The sequence below is a fragment of the Leopardus geoffroyi genome, chromosome B1 (assembly GCF_018350155.1).
Source record: "Leopardus geoffroyi isolate Oge1 chromosome B1, O.geoffroyi_Oge1_pat1.0, whole genome shotgun sequence".
Lineage (NCBI taxonomy): Eukaryota > Metazoa > Chordata > Mammalia > Carnivora > Felidae > Leopardus > Leopardus geoffroyi.
Genome location: NC_059327.1, coordinates 171529351 through 171550810, shown reverse-complemented (window position 1 = coordinate 171550810; position 21460 = coordinate 171529351). Strand labels below are relative to the sequence as shown.

Genomic DNA, 21460 nt, shown 5'->3' with positions numbered 1-21460 from the left:
TCAGGTCATGATCTCATGGTTCATGAGTTCGAGCCCAGTGTTGGGCTCTGTGCTAACAGCTCAGAGCCTGGAGCCTGCTTCAGATTCTGTGCTTCCCTCTCTCTCTGCCCCTACCCCACTTGGGTGTGCTCTCTCTTTCTCTCAAAAATAAATAAACATTTAAAAAGTTTTTAAGTATATTTAAGAATATATCTCTATATATTCTTATCTATTCTTCATAGGATTAAATCATGAGCCAGCTCAGGGAGGCTATTTTATAATATAAATGTAATAAACCAGAAATTTGCTGCCCCTTGACTCAGGTTTCCACACTCAACTCTTGGATCAACAGGCAACATGTAAATGAGTCCCAACCCCATCAGATCATGGAGACCTCTGGTGCAAATAAGACGATTCATGCCAGTGTGGATCTTTTCAGAGTCTAGAGGGCTTACAAGTTCAGGTACCATGGGGCATGAACCTGAGAACTAGACAGCCAGGGGATGTTCAAAACAGGAACCAAACAATCTATGGGCATAGTGTTCTTTATGGAAAAACAGTAATTTACCCTTTATCATCTACATTATAGAACTTATAATATGTCCCCCAGAGATAGTCTGCTTTAGAGAATTACATACACAAACATGCTATAGTGAGCACACAGACACACAGAGATAGGAACAAGATGGGAGACGTTTTGCAAGTATAGAAAGCAGAAAACAAAGACCTTTAAAATGTATTTTGAATAGTACTTAATAGACCATGTAATTTAGCCTAAGGCTTGGTGGCTGAGAGTAACCAACAGTTTTAAGTGATGGAAAAACTGCAAAGTGAAAGGCAATTTCAAATAACTTAATGTAAGAAATCCTTTACACAGTCATAAAACAGTGAGCAATTTATTTTTTCAATAGAAAATCAGTTTTTCTTCACTCCCACTAATAATTAGTAAACAACTATTTAAAGAATATTGGGTTGAAACAAAGTCACCAAATTGGTGTCTTGGCTTAGCCCTTGAGCTAAAATATGTTTATTGCCATTTTACAGACGGGAAAACTAAGGCTCAAAGAAGTTAAGTGCTGTATTTCCTGGGTAATAAGTGGTGGAACCAAAATTAAAACCTGAGTCCCATCAGCTCAAGAATTCTACACTGACTCCCTTCCACGTAGAATTGATTATGACTCATTTTTCTTTGATTTTTGTGGTTAAATTCTGAATGAAACCAGAATAATAGAACATCATTTTTAAGAACCAAAATAATTGAAGGAGCATCCAGGACATTTTCTATGCAAGATCATCTTAGTTTTCAATTCAGAATATTCTCTTATCTTACCAAATTTACTTTAAAGATTATGCTTCAATCCATGGGAAATATCTGGAATTATGTTTATTTATTTAAAAGTCTAGGGGTGCATCGGTGGCTCAGTTGGTTAAGCGTCCGACTTCTGCCCCGGTCATGATCTCATGGTTCGTGAGTTGGAGCCCCGCGTCGGTCTCTGTGCTGACAGCTCGGAGCCTGCAGCCTGCTTCGGATTCTATGTCTCCCTCTCTTTCTGCCCCTCCTCTGCTCTCTCTCTCTCTTTCTCAAAAATAAATAAACATTTTTAAAAAGTCTACATGTATTTTCACTTCATATAGTTTAATGAAGTTCTTTCTCCATTAAACAACCGAAAGCAGGGGTCAGCAAACTTTTTCTGTAAAAGGCTAGTTAGTAAGTATTTTAGACTTTGAGGGCCATATGGTCTCTGTCACAACTACTCAAGTCTGCTATTGCAGCATGAAGGCAGCTCTAGAACATACATAAACAAATTAGTCTGGCTATGTTCCAATAAAATCTTGTTTGTGGACTCTGAAATGTAAATTTTATACATAATTTTTTATGCCATGAAGTATTCTTCTTTTGGTTTTCTTCAACTACGTGTAAATATAAAAACTACTGTTAGCTCATGGGCTATATAAAAATGCATGGTAGGCTGGATATGGCTTATGGTTCATGGTTTGCCAACCCTTCATCCAGAACATGCCTCAACACCTGTAGAAACGAAGAAACTCGTTTAAGAATATAGAAGAACTAGGGACTATGCTGTATCTTTTTTTATCTTTACTCAGCTTAATGGACTGTATCTTATCATAAGGAAATAAAAATAATGAAAGCCACTAGAGAGTAATTTAATTATATGTGAGGAAGGGGCATTTTAAGATCATTAGCCAGAGGTACCCTGAAATATTCTTAATAAAAGCAAAGTCAGAATGCTTGCCATTATTACTCCACATGCCTTATCTATAATGGCAAAAACACAATGCACTCCTTCTATTAGTAATGTTTCCTTCCCTGTGCCAAAAAATGGTATACTCTTATTAAATGTTGCACTAAGTATTACACTAAAGAACAAGGGGGCAGGAAGAGAAATAGGCTAAAAATTTTAATTATAGTATTTGTTCTCCCAATCTGGAATTAGTAAACTTAAAGGACACATCTGGGGGCACCTGGGTGGCTCCATTGGTTAAGCATCCAACTCTTGATTTCAGCTCAGGTCATGATCTCAAGAACTGTGAGGTCCAGGCTCGTTGGCTCCTTGCTGTTTGTGAGATCCAGCTCCCACTGTCGGTGCAGACCCTGCTTGAGATTCTCTCTCTCCCTCTCTCTCTCTCTCTCTCTCTGCCCCTCCGCTGCTTGTGCATGTGCTCTCTTTTCTCTCTCTCAAAATAAATAAATAAACGTTAAGAAAATAAAGGAAACATCTGCTTTAATCTTCTCCATTAATGGATAATTTATGTATAATCTCTATATAATTAACATATCATTACTTTGAAGATTTGCTTATCGGGCTCTTCTCTTAACGTCATTCAATATTTATTGAGGGTTTACTATGTACCAGACACTATTCTAAGCTCTGAGTATATTGTAGTGTATACAAATTCTCTTATATCTTCTTTCAGAGGAATGTACAATATAAAGTTCTCCACATTGACAAAAGTTAGCTATAGTCCACTAGCATCATGCTTTTTATATGACAATCGACAAAATGAAAAAAAAAAAAAACTGGTAAGTCACCTTATTAGTTCATTCTTTATTATAACGTGCTTTGAAACATAAGGAATCAGTTTCTTTGCTCATCGATAAGGAGCAACTCCTCATTGTTAGTTTTATCATGAGATTGTAATAATTTAATCACATCTTCAGGTTCCACTTCTCATTCTAGTTCTTTTGCTTTTTCCACCGCATCTGCGGTCACTTCCTCCTCTGAAGTCTTAAATCCCTCAAAGTCATCCATGAGGGTTGGAGTCAACTTCTTCCAAACTCCTGTTCATGATGGTACTTTGACTCCTCCTGTGAATCGCAAATGTTCTTTAAGGCACCTAGAATAGTGAATCCTTTCCACAAGGTTTTGAAATTCACTTTGCCCAGATCCATCAGAGGACTCACTATCTATGGCAGCTATAGCCTTACAAAATATATTTTGAATAACAACACTTGAAAGCCAAAACAACTCCTTGATCCATGGGCTGCAGAATGCTTGTGTTAGCAAGCATGAAAACAACATTAATCTTGTACCTCTCCCTCAGAGCTCCCGGCTGACCGGGTACACTGTCAGTGAGCAGTCATAGTTTGAAAGGAATCTTTTTTTCTGAGCAGTTAGCCTCAACGGTGGGCTTAAAATATTCAGTAAACTGTGCTATAAGCGATGTTCTGTCATCTAGACTTTGTTGTTCCATTTATAGAGCACAGAGTAGATGCAGCATACTTCTTAAGGGCCCTCGGATTTTCAGAATGGTAAGTGAGCACTGGCTTCCGCTTCCAATCACCAGCTGTATTAGCCCCTAATGAGAGAGTCAGCCTGCCCTTTGAAGCTTTGAAGCCAAGCATTGACTTCTCCTCTCTAGCCATGAAAGTCCTAGATGGCATCTTCTTCCAATAGAAGGCTGTTCGGTCCACATTGAAAATCTATTGTTTGGTGCAGCCACCTTCATTCCTTACCCGAGCTAGATCCCCTGGATAACTTGCTGGAGCTTCTTCCTCAGCACCTGCTGCCTCACCTTACCCTTTTCTCTATGGCTTCTTTCTGTAAATCTCATGAACAAAACTGTGCTAGCTTCAGATTTGCTTCTGCGGCTTCCTCACCTCTCTCAGCCTTCATAGACTTGAGGAGAGTTAGAGCCTTGCTCTGGTTTAGGGGAAGGTTGTGGCTACTTTGATCTTCTATCCAGACCACTAATATTTGCTCCGTATTAGCAATGAGGCTATTTCACTTTCTTCTCATTCACGTGTTCACTGGAGTAGCAGTTATTTTCCTTCAAGAACTTTTCCTCTGCATTCACAACTTGACTAACTGTTGGCACAAGAGGTCTGACTTTTGGCCTGTCTCAGCTTTCAACAAGCCTTCCTAAGCTGAATCATTTCTAGCTTTTGATTTAAAGTGAGAGATGTGCAACTCTTCCTTTCACTTGCACACTTAGAGGCCATTGTTGGGTTATTCATTGGCCCAATTTCAATACTGTCGTGTCTCAGGAACTAGGGAAGCCCCAGGAGAGGGTGAGAGACCAGGGAGTGGCCAGGTGGCAGACCAGTCAGAACACACACGACCTCTATGGATTAAGTTCACTGTCTTACACAGGTGCTGTTCATGGTGCCCCCAAACAATTACAATAGCAATAGCAAAGGTGGCTGATCACAGATCACCGTAATGATCACACTAAGAGTGAAAAAGTTCGAAATGTGACGCAGAGACACAAAGTGAACAAATGATGTTGACAAAATGGCGCCGCTAGACTTGCTCGCTGCAGGGGGCCACAAACCTTCAACTTGGAAACACACACGTCTGTGAAGTACAATAAAGCAAAGGGCAATAAGATGAGGTATCTCTGTAGTAGAAATTTAAAAGACATTTTGCGACAATATGTCTGCTCAACTTTTTACTACACTCAAAGAACTTCACATCAACTTTGTCTTTCCCCCACCTCTTTTATTTCTCCCCCCAATTTCTACGTCAGATAGGCCGAGAAAATCTGAGAATGGCAAAAGACAGGGTCGTGTACAGGAACATAACCAGGTGAAACAGAGGAAGTATCAAGGTTAAAACCTGGGGCTTCTATTTTTAAGAATCCTCCTTTACCCATCACAAATTTAAAGAAACCATTAATCGGAAAGGTAGCTCCAGCTGTAGAGCAAACCCTGTTAGTCACACATAATATTTGTTTAAAGTGAGCGAAAAGAAGGGAACACTTTTTTTTCCTCTTCACTCTCACAATACAAACATAAAAAACTAGAAATACCAGATGGACCTGGAGGTAATTAATGCACAGTAAGCTGAACGTTTTTACCGGCAATGTCACTTTATTTGTGCAAGAAGCGGCTATAATTAAAATGTAATGATTTAAGTAGGCCACTGGGTTAGACGGTAGACTTCTCCTTGAATAAGTTATCATTTTGTCTTTCCACTTTTTTGGTTCCCATCTCCTGGTCTCGCTGACATGACGTTGTTCATAAAACTCATGCCTTTATCAGTGTGTGTTTTTTTTTTTTAATTAAAAAAAATTTTTTTTAATGTTGATTTATTTTTGAGAGAGAGAGAGAGAGAAGAGACAGAGCATGAGTAGGGGAGGGGCAGAGAGAGAGGGAGACAGAATCTGAAGCAGGCTCCAGGCTCTGAGCTGTCAGCACAGAGCGCGATGTGGGGCTCGAACTCAAGGATTGTGAGATCATGACCTGGGCTGAAGTCAGACGCTTAACCGACTGTGCCACCCAGGCGCCCCTATCAGTATATTTTTTCCACTTCTGATTTATGGTTTGGGTGGCCACTATTTTTATACTTTTCCCAAAACATTTAGTGGCCACTGAAGGGATAAATGCAGAGTGGCCTTTGGGGAGTCGGGGGTCCAGTCAGCATGTCCTAACTTGTCCAACAACACCAAGACTTACTCAAAAGTGAAAATCCGAAATTGAGATGATCCAGGGCTGGCCAAGGGCCACCCTTGTAGTTCGAATCTAGTTTAGGCAGACCTGGAGCTAACCAGGACCTGGCATGCTAATGGATACTGAAACTGGCATAGTTCCAGCCAAACACAGGGAGCAAAGAGATGGGGAATGTTCAATGACCATATATGGGCAGCCCTCTCTTCAGAACACATTTCAAGTCCCACTTCACCTAAGCCTACACTTGCTGGCTTCTTAATTTTTTTTTTTTTTTTTTTTTTTTTGCACCACCAATGTCTTTACTTGTTCAAGAGTGATGTCTTTTTTTTTGTTTGTTTGTTTACTTTTTTAAAGTTTATTTATTTTGAGAGAGACAGAGTGGGGGAAGAACAGAGAGCAAGAGGGAGACAGAGAATCCCAAGCAGGCTCCATGCTGCCAGTGCAGAGCCCAATGCGGGGCTCGGACCCACGAAACCATGAGATGATGACCTGAGCTGAAAGCAAGAGTTGGACACATTAAGTGGACTGAGCCACTTAATGACTACATACATTTGAAGTAGCTTAAACAATATTTGCAAGATGTGCAGCAGTCATAGTGGGCTATGAAAAACTCTGTGATTTCTTTTAATGAAAAGGTCACAGGTACTAATACTAGCATGATGTACTGCCCACATTCATTATTGAAGGAAATGCTGCCTTTTGTGTAGAGGTTAGTGAAAACAAAACTTTAATTTTTTCACCCAGAATCACGTTGAACGCTACCAATGGACCTCAGGCTAACAATCCCTGAAAAGTTTGAAAACAAACAAAAATCCAACTAACAGAGTTGAAAACCCAGCTGCTGCCTAATAAAACAATTTCCAGGTGATGGGGATGCTCCTTCTCCTCCAGCCATTTTATTTGCAAATCTCAGTCCTCGTTGCCGGGTGAAATATTATTCTTGTGCATTTTGTCTTCCAGTGATCCGTTGCTGTGGGTTCCAGGTGTGTGTTGCTGTTTCTGAGTATTAGAAGGCACACTCAGAGTAGATCCCTTTCTGAAAGAGACATGTCACACAAAGACAATTATTCAGATAACTTACTTCAAAGTCTCCAGAAAATTTTAGGAAAAATAGGATGCTTCTCTTACAGATTAACCCCTTCAATTATCCTGCTTTCGGCTCCTTTAATTGAGGGGAAAACATCTCGGTTAAAAGCTCTTTGTAACCCAGTCAAATACTCTTTTGATGAACCTATATTAGAGGTCAACAGATGAGGTTCTAGAAAAGCCTAGCTTTGAGGTGATTAAGATTAGGCAAAAAGGAAAAGTCCTGAGGATTACGATCTGGAGTCATCTTCAATATTCGTTTAAAAACAATTTTTAAATGCTTATTTATTTTTGAGAGAGAGATAGAGAGGGTGTGGGAGAGGGGCAGAGAGAGGGGGAGACAGAGAATCCCAAGCAGGTTCTGCACTGTCAGTGCAGAGCTCGATGTGGGGCTAGAACTCATGAACTGTGAGATCATGACCTGAGCCAAAGTCAAGAGTCTGATGCTTAACCAACTGAGCCACCCATGCACCCTATTGTTCGTTTTGAAAAATTTATCCTATTAGGAGAAATGAAACAAAGTGTGGTCAAGAAAACTGTTATTATTGCCAGAAATAATAGCAGCATTAAGAACAACAACATCAATTAACTCACTACCTTCATACAATGAAAATACCACCACAAATGTTAGTGAGAGGGACTTTTAAGTCTTAAACTTAGGCAGTCATTTCTTCTTTTTTTTTTTTGCATCAAAGTAAGTTCAAAAATCTCAATTAATGGATAAGGAAACATAATTTCATACATATTCCTGGTTTAAAAGGAGACACTACAATATACTAGTCAAAAGAAATAGTGATGTAAAAGCATAATGTCTAAATACTTTTATAAATGATCGATACCGTTAGTGCTGCTAGCTGAATGACCTTTATATTTATATGAGTACATAATGCTGCAAAGAATGTGTAAATGATTTTAATAGTTTTCAAGGACACACTGCTTAGGTAGACAAGGAGAGTATTGTGCTTTATTCTAAAGCAAAGCACAAATCCGGAAAGTTAGCTCGTACCCAAAAAAATGCTTTCACGATAATTATCACACGTGCAAAGAAAGCTTTATTTTTTTAAGGTACGGATGTAAACTGGGGCCTTGTTCTTTGAAAATAATATTTTGCCTAACTTGAAAAGTTGAAGAAATTATTAAAAGTTGTACTTGATACAAACCTTGACATTTAGACTGGGGCAATCTGAATTCTAGGTATAACCGTCCAGAATCATAAGCAAACAAGTTACCAGATAGCTACAAGGTTCCTGACAAACCAAACCGTTGAGAAACTGCTTATTTCATAAGTAATTTTCTAGTTAAGTGTAAAACTGTTGATTTCATTTAAATTTGCAGCAAAATATAAACTTTAAAAATTGTATTTTGCCTTTTAGTATTACTCTGTGTACTTGCTTGCCTTCAATTAATTGGAAAACCAATGAATTTCCCTGAAAAAAGTCACAGAACTAAAATTTGGTCTTAAAGCCACAACTCATAAATAAAAATTATATTAGTTCAATAGATGCAACACAATTCTATTAAAAATCCCATCTGGTTTCTTGGTAGAAATTGATGTTTATCCTAAAATTCACATGTAAACTCAGGGTACCAACAACAGCTAAAACAATCTTGAAAGAACAATAAATAAAATTGGAGGACTCACATTTCTCAATTTCAAAACTGACTACCAAACAACAGTATTGAAGATAGTGTGGTACTGGCATAAGATATATGTGTAGATCATTGGCATGGAATGAAAGAATCCAGAAATAAACTCCCATTTCTACGTTCAATTGCATTTTGATAAGGTTATCTAGACCAGAAAGGACAGTGTTTTTTATTTATTTTTTCCAGATTCATAATATATTGTACAAATTGAGTATCGCATTATGAGTTGTCATTAGCTTCTCCAGGCATGGGAATTTAACAGGCGAGGCACAGTTTAAGATCCATTTCTGTTGCTTTCACAGCTGGTGTTTTTTCGACCTTAACTTGAAGTATAAGAGTTGAAATATTTTTTGATACCAGTGAAATGGAGTTGGGCATCAGTTTCTGGACCTGCCATGATTTCAACCTTGCAAAAGGCAACAATTCCACTGGTTGTGTAGAAAGGACAGTGTTTTTAAACAAACAGTACTGGGACAACTGGGTGTCCACATTCAAAAGAATGAAACTGGACTCCTACCTCAAAACATATGTAATAATCAACACAAATGGATCAAAGTCCTAAACGTAAGAGCGTAAACTACAAAACTCATAGAAGAAAAAAGAGTAGTAAATATGTGTGACCTTGGGTTAGGTAAATTTCTTAGGTATGACACCAAAAGCACAAGCAACAAAAGAAAAAAGAGACAGACTTCATCAAAAATCTAAATATGCATCGTCAAAAGCAAAACATTTAGTGATGCAAAGGACACTACCAAGGGAGTGAAAACACAACACATAGAACAGAAGAAAATATTTTCAAATCATTTATCTGATAAGGGACTTGTATCTGGAATATATAAAGAACTCAATAACAAGAAAAAAATTTTAAATGGATACAGGATCTGGACATTCTCCAAATGGATGTTTTTCCAAAGAAGATACACAGATGGCTAATGACCACATGAAAAGGTGCTCAACATCACTAATCATCAGGGAAATGCAAATTAAAATCACAGTGAGATACCACTTTACACCCACTAGAATGGCTAGACTAAAAATAAACAAAAACAAACAAAACCAGAAAATAAGAAGTGTTGATGAGGATGTAGAGAAATTGGAACCATACACTGCTGGTGGGAGTGTAGGATTGGTGCAGCCACCGTGGAAAACAGTCTGGCAGCTCCTGAAAAAGTTAAACGTATAGTTACCATTTGAACCTTCAATTCACTCACTTTTAGGTATACACTCCAGAGAAATGAAAATGTATGTCCACACAAAAACATATATGAATGTTCATGGCAGCATTTTTCATAACTTAAAAACAGAAACACCCCAACTATCCACAGACTGATGAACGGACAAAGTGTGATTTATCCATACAATGCAATATTATTTGTCCAGAAAAAGGAATAAAGTATTGATGATATATGCTGCAGCATGGATGGACCCTGAAGACATCATGCTAGGTGAAAGAAGATAGTCACAAGAGATCACATATCATGGGATTCCATTTATGTGAAATGTCCATGATAGGCAAATCTAAGAGACATAAAGTAGATTTGTGGTTGCTTAAAGCTAGAGGAGATGGAAAGACTGTGGGGGTAATAGGTAAAAAAAAATAGTGTTTTTTAGAGGGAAGTGATGAAAATATTCCAAAGTTGATTATGGTAAAGACTGCACAACTTTGTGAATAAACTAAAAGCAGTGAATTGTATCCTTTAAATGGGTAAATTGTATGGTAGGTGAATTATATGCCAATAAAACCAATACAAAAAAACATTATTCAAATGACCCATTATCTTGATAGCAGACAGATTGTTAGGTTCCTATGAAAAAGATGCAAGGTGCATTCATCCATTTATTCATTCATCCACAGGCATGGAATAGGAAATAGGAGGATGAGCAGGTTGGTGGCTAAAATCACTCTGGGACATGTTGAGTTTGAAAAGCCAGTGGAATACAATCCAGCAAGAGAAGCCCAGCAGGAAATCAGAGATATAAATCATTATGTCAGGGGAGAAACTTATGTTGAAGTTATAGATTGGGGGTCATTTGCATATGCTTATAATAGTTAAAATTATGAATATGTAGAAAATGTGTGAGGCAGGAATTTTTTTGGGAATTGTAAAATACATGGAACATAAAATTTACCGCCTTAACTATTTTTAAATGTACAGTTCAGTGGTGTTAAGTAAATCCACACTGTTTTGCAACCAATCTCCAGATCTTTATCATCTTGCGACACTGAATCTTTATACCCATTAAACCACTACTCTCTATTTCCCCTTCGCCTCAGTTCTTGGAAACCACCATTCTACTTTCTGTTTCTATGAATCTAATGTAGATACGCATATGAGCATTTGTCTTTTTATTACCTATCTATCTATCATCTACTACCTATTTGCTTATTTTTATATTTAATTTTAAGTAGGCTTCACACCCAGTGCAGAGCCCAACGCGGGGCTTGAACTCATGACTCTGAGACCAAGACCTGAGCTGAGATCAAGAGTCAGATGCTCAACTGACTAAGCAACCCAGGCGCCCCATCATATGAGCATTTGTCTTTTTGTGACTGATAACATTTCACCTGGCAGACTGTCTTCAGGGCTTATCCATACTGCAGCGTGTCTCAGAGTTTCCTGCCTTAAGCTAAATGGTATTGCATTGTATACATACACCACATTTTATTTATCCATTCATCCGTTGAGGGACTCTTGGTCTGCTTCCCCTCTTGGCTATCGTGAATAACAAATATCCCTTTTCAATCCTTTTGGCATATATCCTGAAGTGGAATTGCTGGATCATATGGTCATTCCATTTTTAATTTTTTTTTATTTTTAACGTAGTTTTTTTTTAATTTAATTTTTTTTTTTTAATTTGCATCCAAGTTAGTTAGCATATAGTGCAACAATGATTTCAGGAGTAGACTCCTTAGTGCCCCTTCCCCATTTGGCCCATCCCCCTCCTACAACCCCTCCCGTAACCCTCAGTTTGTTCTCCGTATTTGTGAATCTCTTCTGTTTTGTCCCCATCCCTGTTTTTATATTATTTTTGTTTCCCTTCCCTTATGTTCATTTGTTTTGTCTCTTAAAGTCCTCATATGAGTGAAGTCATATGATTTTTGTCTTTCTCTGACTAATTTCACTTAGCATAATACCCTCCACTTCCATCATGTAGTTGCAAATGGCAAGATTTCATTCTTTTTGATTGCCGAGTAATACTCCATTGTATATACATACCACATCTTCTTTATCCATTCACCCAGCGATGGACATTTGGGCTCTTTCCATACTTGGGCTATTGTGGATAGTGTTGCTATAAACATGGGGTGCATGTGTCCCTTCGAAACAGCACACCTCTATCCCTTGGATAAATGCCTAGTAGTGCAGTTTCTGGGTCATAGGGTAGTTCTATTTTTAGTTTTTTGAGGAACCTCCATACTGTTTTCCAGAGTGGCTGCACCAGCTTGCATTCCCATAAAATAAAAAAAATTTTAAATGCAAATTAAAACCATAATGAAATATCACCTCACATTTATTAGGGTGGATACTATAAAAGAAAAAAAACAAGCATAAAATAACAAGTGTGGGCAAGGATATGGCAAAGTTAGAACCTTGTGCTCTGTTGGTGGAAATGTAAAATGGTATAGCTGCCATGGAAAGCAGCATGCCGGTTTCTTTAAAGGACCCGAAGTGGGCTCTGTGCCGACAGGGTGACAGCAACAAACCTGATGCGGGGCTTGAACTCACGAACTGCAAGATCATGACATGAGCCAAAGTTGGATGTTCAATCACCTGAGCCATCCAGGCACCCGTTGTTGAGGGATTCTTAATTTAGGGTACGTGGACCACACCTAGTGTGAATGGGTGGGCTTTCAATAGTCATGAAGGCCCTCATACTGAAATTCTATGTGTGGGTGGGTTGTTTTTCCTCAGAGATTCTGAGCACATTTGTTTCCCACAGAGAAAGTAGCCTCTTTTCTGCCGGATTGTGTAAATAATGCATCTAGGAAAAAAAACCCTAAAGAATAAAAGAATGATTCCAAGTCTTTTGTTTGCTTATCAGTTTATTTATATCTTCTGTCATGCAAAGACCATCACTGTTACATAGTCAACTGTATCTATCTTTCGTGTTAGAGTTTCAGAGTTTTTCAGCCTTGGTTAGAAAAGGATATCCCCTCAGCCTTTAGACAGAGCATATAGGAACCTAGATTTCTTTGTGTGATATCTTTATTCAGTTACATTTTTACATTTAAGTTTTTAATCTTTCTTGAATTTATTTTATATTAGTGTAAAATGGGGGGGGGGGCTTTAAATTTTCTTTCCTAGGTAAATGACAGCTATTTTAATCCCTCTGTCTGCCCAAACTTATAAGGTGATGTAAATAATATTGGTGCTGGTAGCTATCCTATTTTTTAGGGAAATGATTTTTTTTTTATTTGCCACTGCATATTTGCTTGCTCAGTTTTGCTAATCTTAAGGATATTTAAATAGTTTCCTTCTATTTTATTTTTCTAAGAGATTTTAGCAGGGATGGCTGCTGAATTCCATCAAATAAGTTTTTAGCATTTATTGAAATGCCTGTATTTTTCTCTTTTATTGATGCATTTGATTATGTAACAGATTACATAATAATGAACCATTCTTGTATTTCTGAAATAAATCCTGTTTGGTCATAATATATTATCCTTTTGTTACATGGGTTTTGTTTGCTAATATTTTATTTTGAATTTTTGCGCTTTTATTCATAAGTGAGATTGTTCTATACTTTCCTTTATGTTGTTATATTTTCCAGGTTTTGGTATTAAAGTTTGCTGTTTTATACAATGAATTAGAAGAATATCATCTGGCATGGTAAATAACCTTGTAATTATCTCTTCTTTGAAAGTCAGATAAACTTAACCGGGAAGCTATCCGTATAGTTTTGGTGGCTTTGGTTTTGTTTTTGACAGAAGATGTTTTTCATCACCTGTTCAATTTCTTTTCTAGTGATTGATCTGTTCACATTTTCTATTTCTTTGGGGGGTCAATTTTACTTGCTTTTTTTTTTTTTAATGAGGAAATTAGTCATTTCCTCTAAATTTTCAAATTGCTGACATAGAATTGCAAGAAATAATTTTCACCTATCCCTTTAGTCTCTCCTATATGTGGGGATATGACTTACTTCTCACTCCTCATTTTGCCTCTTCTGCTTCTTGCAGTATGTGTGAGGAGGGTGAGGTTTTGATTTCACTGGTCTTTTCAAAGAACTAGATTTTAGATTTAAAAGACTTAGTTCCTTTAATGTAATTTTTTAATAATGGTTAAGTCTGATACACTTTCATTATTTTCATTTTTATACATACATTTTAAATTTTGTAAATTTATTTACATAATTTTATATCCTTACATGATGTTCTTCACCTTGTTTGGTGCTTTCAACTTAATTTCATTTGTCTAGTATTTTTTTTTAACGTTTATTTATTTTTGAGACAGAGAGAGACAGAGTGCAAGTGGGGGAGGGGCAGAGAGAGAGGGAGACACAGAATCCAAAACAGGCTCCAGGCTCCGAGCTGTCAGCACAGAGCCCGATGCGGGGCTCGAACCCACAAACCGTGAGATCATGACCTGAGCCGAAGTCGGACGCTCAACCGACTGAGCCACCCAGGCGCCCCTCATTTGTCTAGTATTAATATCACCAACTCTACTTTATCTTTGTATATCCCTTCTTTTTTTTTTTTTTTAATGTTTATTTATTTCTGAGACAGAGAGAGACAGAGCATGAGTGGGGGAGGGGCAGAGAGAGAGGGGGACACAGAATCTGAAGCAGGGTCCAGGCTCTGACCTGTCAGCACAGAGCCCGACGCGGGGCTCAAACTCACAGACCATGAGATCATGACCTGAGCCGAAGCCAGATGCTCAACAGACTGAGCCACCCAGGCGCCCCTGTATATCCCTTCTTTGATACTCTGTGTAGGCATGTTCCTAGTAATTACCATACAGCTGACTTTTGCTTTTTTAACCAAATCTGGCAGTTTCTCATTTAAAAAATTTTTTTAATGTTTATTTTTGAGAGAGAGAAAGAGAGAGAAACAGACAGACAGAGCATGAGTGGGGGGAGGGGCAGAGAGAGAGGGAGACACAGAATCCAAAGCAGGCTCCAGAATCTGAGCTGTCAGCACGGAGATGGACATGGGACTTGAACCCAGGAACCGTGAGATCATGACCTGAGCTGAGATCAAGAGTCAGTCGCTTAACCACTTAACCGACTGAACCACCCAAGTGCCCCAGTTTCTGCTTTTTAATGGATACATTCAGGTCATCACATCCAATGTATCTTATCTTATTCTTTATTCATTAATTTAATTTAGATTTTGATTCCCTCTGTTTCTTTTTCTCTATTTTTGCTCATTTCAACAACTTAATATACGTTTCATTTTCTCCTTTGTTAATTTGGAGTCTCTTCTGTATTTTTTTCCTATTCCATTAATGGTTACTTCCCTTTTCCTCCCCTCTGTATCAGAATATGTCTTTAGTATTATTTGTAAATAAGCCACCCCCCGAGATGCAGTATATTCCCCACCATGATGTTCTAATCTAGCCATCCCTCCCCCACCCCACCCCCACCTCCCCTAGCTAAGATCTTTAGAACATTCTTAGTCACTTTCTTCCACTGTTCTCCCCGTCCCTCTGAGTATCTGGTACTCCTCCTCCTCCTTCACAGGCTTCACCAGCTAGAAGACCTTTTGCCTTCTGGCCTCATTTTTAAAAATCTTCTATATAAAGCAACTAATGAGGTCATCCTTACCTATTTCACGGAATGGTTGGAGGCTAAGCTGGGAAATCTGTGAAAGCACTTTGTAGACTGTGAAATGGTGTACAAACACCAGGGAGAGAGGATTTGTAAAGAGGAACTGGCCTGTCTTGATCTCAATGGACAACTGTAGACAAGGTGGGATTATAGTCTTCATGCTTCTGTGGCTTCCATGCCATGAAGAAACAGTGCTCCAGCTCTCTTATTGGGCACAAATTCCCCACTACTGGAGATTGACTTCTCTCAGCTAAGGCATTTTATTAAAGGGCACATGCATTTAATGGATCCGTCTTAAAGGATGATATCCTAAGCTATCAGAATCTATTAACATCTGAGAAAGCAGACTACTTTGCGGGAAAGGAACTCTGAGCAGAAGGGTTCTGATAGGATGGGCCAGTTTTGAAGCCTGGAAACTGCCTGCAAATGGCTCCAAAGAAGGTATCTGCAAGGAGGAACTCCAGACAGAAGACTCAGGGATCAGGCAGAACCTAAAAGAAGAGAAGGTAGGAGATGAAGTGGCACATTTTGACTTTTTGGCAGGGTTGTCTCCTACCTGCACTGGCTGAGAAGTTTGTGGTGTTACATCGACTCATGCCTGGACAGACACTCTATCAGCACTGACATACAGGAATAAGAGAGCCACATGTATAATAGTAAAACGTTCTAGTAGCCACACTTTTAAAAGTAAATACAAATGTGAAATTAATCTTAATAATGTATTTTATTTAACCTAATGTATTTATAGTATTTTTATTTCCACATGCCATCAATATGAAATTATTACTGAGATATTTTACATCCTGTTTTCCTACTAGGTCTTCCAAATCCAATGTGTATTTTATACTTTATATGTATCTTAATTTGGACTGGCCACAGTTCAAGTGCTCAATAGCCACACGTGGCCGGTGGCTGTCTGATTGGACAGGAATGCTCTGTGGTGACGTTGGTAAATTCAGCACAGTCCTGGCCTTGGTGGAAGTCACCAGTCAGATATAGCATTCTTTTTTAATGACTCCTGGTGTGGTCTCCCAGTTCTTGTTACCAGAGCCTGACAGATGAGTCCTCAATTAGGGCTGGCATCCTAATAGATGGTAAACCCCAGGAGAAGGTCAGTTTTATGAGGGTAGGGCTTTGTTCTATTTTACTCACTGCTATATCCCAATACCTCCAGTAGTACCTGGAACATAATCGGCATTCAATATACATTTATTCAATGGATTATATTAGTTTGTCTTCCTAGCTGTAAAGCTAGCATATACATCTCATTTCTAAAATTGTTTTTTAATGCTTATGTATTTTTGAGAGAGAGAGACAGGGTGTGAGCAGGGGAGGGGCAGAAAAGGAGGCACCCAGAATCTGAAGCAGGTTCCAGGCTCTGAACTGTTGGCACTGTGCCCAATGTGGGGCTCGAACTTACGAGCCATGAGATCACAACCTGAGCTGAAGCCGAACGCTTAACCAACTGAGTCACCCAGGTGTCCCAACACAGCTCATTTCTAATAATTATGTGTGTGAATAACTTTATTTATTTTTAAGAAACTTATCAAACTGTATACTTTATTATTTTATTTTATTTTTTTTAAAGTAAGTTCTACCTCCAATGTGGGGCTCGAACTCACGACCCCTAAGATCAAGAGTCACATGCTCTACTGACTGAACCAGCCAGGAGCCTCTGTCTGAGAATAATTTTAAATTAAGCCCAAACATTTTAGAGAGAACATTTTTACAACTTATGAACTAAAAGAAAATCCTAAATCAGTTTTAAAATTAAAAGGAGCCAATCACTCCATTTGTCACACTCTTAGTGTTACTACTGAATATGCATTTTAACCTTTAAAGATTTTCTAGTGGGCATTAAACTATAACAAAAAGAGGAAATCAACCCATGATCGTATTTATTATAATGCCTATAACCCCATTTTTTGCTAAATATGTTATTATAGTATTATATAATAAATCTAAGTATTTTGCAAAGTTGTATAATTGCTGCCTGTTCCATAATTCCCTGAAGAAGGACAGATCTGATGAGTGGGTGTATTCATAACAATTGGTCACAACATTTCAGAGTGAAGTCATTGCCTTTTGGAGTTGTTTTTTTTTTTAAGGCCCTAATAGAACTTTAATAATTAAGATCATTTTCATAATTATTATAATAACTATTCTTTGTTGAATGCTTATTATAAGAATGACGTGAAGGGTTTCATGTACATTATTTCACTAAAACCTTAAAATAATGCTAATAGTCACTTGCTTAAAGTGATCCAGCTAATACATGATATAGTCAGGATAAAACCCTGGTCTGCCTGGCTCCTGAGTCTGGAATCTTGTCCATTCCGTTAGTCCACCCTCCCCAGTTTTGTAGCGAGAATACTTAAGCCCTGACAAAATTCTGTGATTTATCCCAGATTATATGGCTCAAAAGTGGCAAAGTCAGAATTAAAATCCACATCTCCTGTTCTCAGGGCCAGATCCTCTCCTCTATACAACACAGTCTGTCCATAAGCAAAGCTTGAGGCATGTAATTTATTCAAAACATATCTTTTAAATCATTGAAATAAAAATTTGATCTTCACTTGCAGAAAAACAGTGATTACTGATTTTTAATCTATTTTGCCATTAACAGCAAAGTAATATGTTTAACAGCTAGCGTGGGGATTGGGAAAGCAGGATCAGGGCACTAAGTAGGGCACATAATCTTTGATTTTGGTCCCAAACTAAACGAATAAAATGAACCATTATCTGTGAAAGCGGTCAGTGATTAAATGTTACTAGCAGACGAACTCCACAGAAGGCCACAGAAAACCTTGGTGGAAGCTAAGAAGCATGAAATATGATTGAAAAGGGAGAAAGCTCTCCTGGGTTCACAGACTGGAAACAATCTCTCCAGATTCCTCTCGAGGGCTCTTCCCACACCTTCTACCTACATCTTTGAATCTCCACCACCTGGATGGCTAGGGGCCAGTTAGGGGCCAGCTGGGGAAATGTCCCAGCCCTGGGTGTTTTCAGGGCTGACCCAAGAACGGTCAGCTCTGGAAAGCAGCAGGTGCCTTGTCAATCTCTATAAACCCCAGGAGAACTTAGAACAATGGCCTTCTCAGTCCTGGCAGTCCTGGCGGCTCTCCTCAAGGCCACCTCCCTTCCATTTAAGTCTCTTTTTATTGAAGCCAGTTGAATGCTGTCTTATCCGCATTAAGGGGGCTAGGGCTGCTCCCGGCTACAATTAGATTTTTATGCCACCTGGGCATAGAAGCTCACTTCATTTCCAATGTCCCACCATTCCGGTAGAGTTTTTACTTTGAAGTTCACAATTAATTTGGGGCCAGCAAACTATTAGATGAAAGGGAAACTACATTGGTACATAACAGTAAAATACTAGCTGGGTTACAGGGAAAGGCCAGTGCAAGAGACACGGGGACTAATCAGCTGTGGGAGGTATGTCCCCAAGCGGCTCAGCTCAAACAACTGAAATTGTTCCTATAACTCCCCTTGCTGGCCAAAACGAAGAGTGACACAAGAAAAAAAAATCTGCACACTTCCTGCTCTCCCTGATACCTCCTCTCTCTCTCACTGCATATCTGAATACCTCAAGGTTAGAAAAAAAAAAATGGTAAGAAAAAAAATCTAGCGTGAAGGAACTAAAATCGATAGCTTTATTTGCCATGTTTTTGATGGATCAGCTATTCAAGCAGGAAATGCACTTTCCCGCTTTGATGAAGAAGAAAGTATCCTCCCCAGTATGACAGTGTTCATGGCATTCACCTTCACTTACCTCATAAGCAAGAACAGAAGTTACGTAGGCAAGGTTTACATCCATAGCACCAGGGAGTCTAGCTATTTCAAAGCCATGACATCCAGCTCATCTCACACATACTGTGTGAAAGTGAATTGTATTTGTTGAATCTGGCACTAATTGTGATGAATTGCAAACACAAGAGTACCATCAATTCAATTATCTTACTGAAATGACATTTTTAATTCAGAAAGAAAATTCCTGCAACATATACGTGTTAAGAAATGAAATACTGGCACTGTACTCAATTTACTTAATCTTAGGGAAAGGTGACATGGGGAAGACAGTCCACCGACTACACAGATTTCTGAGAGTTCTATTGTTTAGAGGCTTTGGAAGGTATAAGCAGGTTTCAGCTATAAAAGCTCATTGTCCTTTGAAATTAAAGTGATAGTTCCTGTGCCCTAAAGTCTTTTCTTATAACAGCAGATTTGTTTTCTTGCTGTTCCGCCATCAGTAACAATCCCATCTCTAGGTGAGCTTCTAATGATATCCATAAACAAATTCTGTATAATCCAGAAAGAGTCTTCTTCTTGCTGGGAAACTACTCCAGAAATTACGTGTATTTGAAGGCCATTTTGAGATTTTACATTAACTCTCTGAAGTTTCCCCTCTGTTATTTAGTACTTCTTTTTTCATGTTTATTTTTGAGAGACAGAGCGCAAGTTGGGGAGGGGCAGAGAGAGAGGGAGACACAATCCAAAGCAGACGCCAGGCTCTGAGCTGTCAGCACAGAGCCCGATGTGGGACTCGAACCCATGAACCTGGAGATCATGACCTGAGCCGAAGTTGGACGCTTCATCAACTGAGCCACCCTGGCACGCTGCGTTATTCAGTACTTCTATGTTCTAATAATTTGCAAAATGATGTTTTAATGGCAATTATATTCGCTATTGATGAACTACAGTTCATCAGTGATATTCATTGGTGATGGTTCATCAGTTAGCTAATGCTAAGCAAAAGATTTTCAAATATCAGATCATTCCCACTAAAATGTTAAAAAACTGTCTGTTCCTGCTTCACCTCATTTATGCCGTGTGTTTAACAATGATGCTAAATTCTTCTGATGACACTGGACATCGAATCTTTAACATAGGATGTCTAAAACGAGGACAACAATATAGTCTTTGATGGTCAGACCAAACTGGAGCGTTGAATAAGACTGAGGGGCTTGGATCTAGATGATGCATTCCAAAAGTGGCATTGCCAAATGGGAGAGCTTACTTGCAAAAATGAGACCAGGACAGTAAGGGTACTCGGAGCGCATAATACCAGGAAAACATGACTCCTTCACCTTGTCCTTACCCACCACCTTCTCCTATCTTCACCTCTTTCCCTTTACAGTTTGAGGTGCCGTGGCCCATTACTGCAGCTACTTTCTTGCAAACAGCTTCATTATCCTTGCTCCATTTACTTCTTCCATCACAACTGCCAGGCAAGAGAATGGCTCTGAATCAAACCACCTATCTACTTCTCTGCTGAGATCCCCAGGCTACTGAGCTCATGGGAGAAATCATACAACTGCAGGCATCACATTGATTCTACCATAGACCGGTAGTCTCCAACCTCAGCACAGCCTGGTAATCATTCAGCATTTCCCTAAGTGGTTCTTTCTGCCATGCTCCACAGAATTCAATCTCTCTTCATTTTCCCTGACCCTCTGACACCGGCATTCAATCTTCCCTTCTACCCAAAAGACAGAACAGTGCTATTGGGTTAGGTACTCCTTCACTTTTATACCCTGGCCAGTGGTATACTAGTAAATGACCAATAACTGACTCTTTGGGGGTTTGGGGTGTGAGGAAGTTCTGATTTATAGTGTTTATCAGTTTCCATGGTGTAAATATTCCCACAGTGGCTGAATTCAAGCTTTTGATGTGTACTAGCCAGCTCTCAAAATTTCTGAAAATTTAACTATTGGCTGCCATGAGCTAGTAGAAGCTGGGTCCTGCACACACTGCATGATGCCCAGAAATTTAAATAGGTACAGAACATCTCCTTCTTCACCCTCTGTTATAGGAGATGTCTCTCCTATTCTCCAATCTAAAGTGAAAGACTCCCTCCTGCCTTCTATAAGTATCTTTTTCTATTAAAATCCTTCTCTTGGGGCGCCTGGGTGGCTCAGTCGGTTGAGTGTCCGACTTCAGATCAGGTCATGATCTCATGGTTCATGGGTTCAAGCCCCGCATCGGGCTCTGTGCTGACAGCTCGAAGCCTGCAGCCTGCTTCAGATTCTGTGCCTCCCTCTCTCTCCGCCCCTCCCCCGCTCATGCTCT

At 39.0% G+C, this 21460-nt stretch overlaps 1 long non-coding RNA gene across 1 annotated transcript in view; it reads right to left on the bottom strand.

Annotated features, from left to right (window-relative positions):
• Positions 1 to 6606: 6606 nt before the first annotated feature.
• The window catches only part of LOC123596064, a 34248-nt gene continuing 19394 nt past the window's right edge, over positions 6607 to 21460 (bottom strand). Inside the window, exons 4-5 of the long non-coding RNA XR_006711505.1 lie at positions 15389 to 15882; positions 6607 to 6926 (exon numbers count right to left, since the gene is read on the bottom strand). This is a non-coding gene — a long non-coding RNA (uncharacterized LOC123596064). The remainder of the gene's footprint in view (positions 6927 to 15388; positions 15883 to 21460) is intronic.